This window comes from Oryzias melastigma, linkage group LG24 (assembly GCF_002922805.2).
Source record: "Oryzias melastigma strain HK-1 linkage group LG24, ASM292280v2, whole genome shotgun sequence".
NCBI classification, from domain to species: Eukaryota; Metazoa; Chordata; class Actinopteri; order Beloniformes; family Adrianichthyidae; genus Oryzias; species Oryzias melastigma.
Window position 1 is genome coordinate 23,284,475 of NC_050535.1, and position 4,923 is coordinate 23,289,397.

The window sequence follows — 4,923 nt, forward strand, 5'->3', positions numbered from 1 at the left end:
TTTTACTAAACCTTTCCTCCACTAAACTGTTATTTACTAACATGACTCAACAAAATATAAACTGGAATTATTTTATACAGAAAACAATATTGAAATGTTCAGAAATCACATAAAAAGTGTTAGCATCAGAGACATGTTCAAATATTTTTAGTGTTGTCATGCTAACAGAGACAAAAACCTACAAATAAAAATCAACTAATAAAAAGTTAAAATAATCAAAAATGTTTTTATTTTATCAAACTTTCAAAACAACACATTTGTCTTTAGAGGTACATATAAACTAATCAATTTTGAGGACAAGTTTAATATTTTTGTTAATTCAATAAGGGAGAAAGTGTTTGGAGTTAATTGACAGATTAGTGTGGGTCCTGTGGAGTTATAAACATGAGATTAATTTTTTTTAATCTAATTCTTAATCATATTTTCTTCTAGATTTATTTTCTAACTTTATGAGTTTTCATGTGTGTTTTAAAATTAGATAGTTGACTAAAACTTTTATCACATTCTTTACACGTAAAAGGCTTTTCTCCTGTATGAATTCTCATGTGTGTTTTAAGATTAGATATTTGACTAAAACTTTTATCACATTCTTTACATGTAAAAGGCTTTTCTCCAGTGTGTGTTCTCAGGTGTCTTTTTAGAGTAAATACACATCTAAAACTTCTATCACATTCTTCACACAAAAAAGGCTTCTCTCCTGTGTGAATTCTCAGGTGCGCTTTGAGATGAGATATACGAGTATAACTTTTGTCACATTCTTTACAAGAAAAAGGCTTCTCTCCTGTGTGAGCTCTCATGTGTGCTGTGAGATGAGATACATAATTAAAACTTTTGTCACATTCTTTACAAAGAAAAGACTTCTCTCCTGTGTGAGTTCTCATGTGAGTTCTGAACTTTTGCGTTTCTTCTGTTTTTTTTTCCTTAATCTCCGCGATTTCTTGTTCCTCCTGCTCAACTTTTATCTGCAGAAGTTTTGATTCCTTCTGCCTCTCCTCAGTCTGTGTAAATTCTTGGTCTTCCTGTTCCTCTTTAATCTTTAGAGACTCCGATTCCTCTTGTTCCATTTTTAAATTCCTCTGCTGGTTGTAAAGATTGTCCTCTTCACTCGCATAATGCTGGGGGAGGACTGCAGGGACAAACACAAAAAAGGAGACCTTTATACATCGAACGGTTTTTGAGTATTGTCAAGCACCAAAAAAAATCAAAATTACATTTTTTCAGAAGCCCTGGACCTTAAATACACAAAGAACCACAATGGAATAGAAGCCGCTTCCATTCAGCGCCCATGTTAACCTATGGCGTGGTTTACACCAGGTGCGGTCCTCCGCGGAGGACCTGTGCTGTACAGCGGATCGTTTTGGTTCTAATCTATTTTGTGAGCGAGCTGCGAGCCATGATTGACAACTGTTTGTATCTAAAAAGACTGAAGAGATGGAAATACACATACAATTGCAACACGCACGCACACACGTGCGAGCATGAGCAGACACTAACAAGACAGACAGATATGCACACACACAGAACAACATAGTGAGCCGACTCCGGAGCGGGGAGCAGAGTTGCTGGGTTTAGGGCGTAAAAACCAAAAAACAACAACAACAAAAAAGAGAAAGAGAGCAGTTCCTCTTAGAAGAAATGGGTAATATCTTTAACATAATATCTGTACACATGGTGGGTAATAAGTTGGCTTTATAAATATATATATAATGTTGATGATGATGATTAAATTCATGCTAAAACAAAGTCATCATTCGTTTTTAAGAATTTTAAATGAGAACAGGAATCACACTTGGTTGAAAATGTTCAATAGCTCTAAATATATTAAAGCTAAAGTCACTAAACTCTCTTGTGTCACTAATTATTACCTATATAAACAAGAAAATAGTTATTTTTTCCTAGTTTATAATTGGTCTATTTTAATTGTTTATTAAAGCTACTTCACAGAAGTGTTCTATTTAATTTTGTAATGATGAATGAAGGTTAATGAAATATAAATAAGGAACAAAACAAATCTGTTTATTTAAATTGATCATTTTTTAAATGTGTTAACACTAGTATTGGATCGGGACTCGGTATCGACAAATACACAAAGCCCAATGACTCAGAATTGGATTGGGCCCAGAAAACCCTGATGGGGACATCCCTAGTTTCTTATATAGCTCAAATGTTCTACATGTGCATTCATACAAAAAAGTATTGTACAGTTTCTGTTGGCTACACAAGCTCAGTGGTAGACAATCCTGGTCCTGGACCACTATCCTGCATGTTTTTGTTGATTCCTGCGCCAACATAATTATCTGATAGTTACATGATCTCTTCAGGTAACTCAGGTTATGCAGAAGTCATCCCTGTTAATCACACACTGAATTAAATCATGTGTGTTGGAGCAGAGAAACATCTGGATGGGAATCACAAACTAATCATTTTTATTATTATTATTATGATTCCTCCAAATACATTTCAAAATGAACTTTCATTCAGTGCTGATGTTATTTATACACATTTAAGTGCAACTAGTACAAAAACGGATGGAAAGTCACTTTTCCCACACACAATACGAGCACCCAAGACCCACATTTCTATATTGACTGCATTTATTTTAAGTGTGTCAAAGGCTAAATGTTGTTGTTGGGCACATGTTTTGAAGTGAAGTTCCATCAGCTGTCACCCATCTAGATGTGTGAAACTAGAGCAGTGGTTCGAACGACAATGTGGTTTTGCACTCCAAGAGCACAGAACCTGCTGGCATTCCAGAATCCTTTAAAATAGATCCTGCATCCATATTAGCTGAAATACTCTAATCACTTCTTCCTTGACCCATTTCTAACATTCGGACAGTTTTACGAAAAGCCGTAAACACATTTTTGAGTTTTGTTGCCAACAGAACCCTGAAAGAAAACCTTCCCTCCTCGGTGGATGTGTTAGCTACATTGTATTAAAGGTTTTTTATACTTTTTTTTAACATCAAAAGTGATAGATATATAACTTAAATTGTCCACTCATGACTTTCCCAATAACTGGTGCACAGGAATTCTAAAAATGACCTTCTATTTCTTTACAGAATTGAACATCTGTAGAGAGACGTGTCAGAGAATGTCCATGATGTTTTCTACACAAGAGAATCAGGGACTGATCCATCCTGGTGAAGAAATGGACCTGTGTGCACTGAACGGATGCTTTCTTCATCACATTAAAAAGCATCTTCACATCTTGAGAGAAGCTCGGATGTTCTAAATAATTATGAAATGATATTTTCCAATGATTTTCTAGGCAAGGCAAGTTTATTTGTATAGCACATTTCATGTACAGAGACAATTCAAAGTGCTTTACATAAAACATTAAAAAAAACAATCAAAAAATAGTTAAAATGTGATAATTAAATTAAAATAAAATAAAGTAAAAAGATTTTAATTTAAAGCATAGATACCAGTGCGGACGTAAACTTTTGAATACATATTAATTAAATACAACTGGGAACAGGTGAGTCTTTCTAGATCCTCAATGGAAATGACAGTCAGCATAAAATCACTAACCTTTAGAGTTTCTATGAGAAGTTATTGAACAAATCTCCTAAAGAGAGCAGGATTTTGTTAAGACATAATGTAGCGTGTTTTAGCTATTAATGAGACTCAAGCAGGCGATGCAGGACCACCGCCATGTTTACCCCCTGATGGAAACGTGAACATTTGGAGGGAAGACTCCATGAGAATGACAGCTGCATCAGGACCAAGTCAAGTCTCAATTCAAGTCCCACTCTGATCATCTTTAGATCTTTGGTTAAAGTGTTCCAATGCTCTTTTCATCATGATGATGCTGTTTCTCGGCAAAATAATAATAAAAAAGTGACATAGCTTCTGCAGACCAGCAGGAGTTCAATGGAAATTCACCTCTGAGTTGTAGGCGGGACCACTGGTGTGGAGTAAGGCTGTCCTGACTTCCCATCATCCGTCTGTTTACACAATCTCCTGCTAGCTTACAGCCCGTCATAACATCAAGCTAACATTTGCAGGGAAGCTAAAATGGCAGCAATATGGGAGCTATCACAAAGGAGTCAGAGAGGAGACCCAGGGAGAGAGCAGTAGTTTAAAACTCTCCCCTGAGCGGCCTTTAGCATTGATGCTAAGCCCAAACAGGACTAGCCCAGCAGTTCCTAGCGTTAGCTTATGTGTTGGAAGGCAAATGAAAGGAATGAATCACAGAAACAAAAATTATGATGTCATTAAATGTGGGCTGCTAAACATTAGATCAATTAGATCAAAGTCCCTGTTAGTCAATGATTTAAGTAATGATTATAAACTTAAACTGCTAGCTCTAACAGACACCTGGCTAAAACAGAATGATTATGTTCGGCTGAATGAAGCACCCCCCCCCCGGCTATAGTAACTCTCAGAAATCCAGGATTACTGGGAAAGGAGGTGGGTTAGCAGTAATTTCAGAGTCATGCTTACTCCGTAACATTAAAGTTAAACACATTCATAATTCCTTTGAAAGCATTGTAGTGTCTATAAATCATCTACACAGAAAGACTCAAAAAGTAGGTTTATTTATAATTATCGCCCTCCCGGCCCGTATTCAGAATTTTAATCAAAAATTATTTTAGATTTCGACAAAATTATAATAACGGGAGATTTTAATATTCATATTGATGATTCCAGTGACTGTCTTGGAAACGCATTTGCGGCTTTATTAGAAAATGTTGGTTTCACACAAAATGTAAATCAACCCACTCACTGTCATAGGCACACCCTGGACCTTGTTTTAACTCATGGAGTTGAGATTAGCCAGCTGAATGTCCTTCCGCATAACCCCATACTCTCAGATCATTTTCTAATTATCTTTCAGTTTAAATTAGAAAATCCTACTGCTCCAATAAATAAGAAAGAGCTTAAACGAACATTATCTGACTGTTCTGTGTCCGAATTT

The 4,923-nt window shown here is 35.9% G+C and overlaps 1 long non-coding RNA gene across 1 annotated transcript in view; it reads right to left on the reverse strand.

The window, feature by feature from the left end:
- Positions 1-19: 19 nt before the first annotated feature.
- LOC118598187 overlaps positions 20-4,923 on the reverse strand; it is a 7,307-nt gene continuing 2,403 nt past the window's right edge. Inside the window, exon 2 of the long non-coding RNA XR_004947308.1 lies at positions 20-1,126. This is a non-coding gene — a long non-coding RNA (uncharacterized LOC118598187). The remainder of the gene's footprint in view (positions 1,127-4,923) is intronic.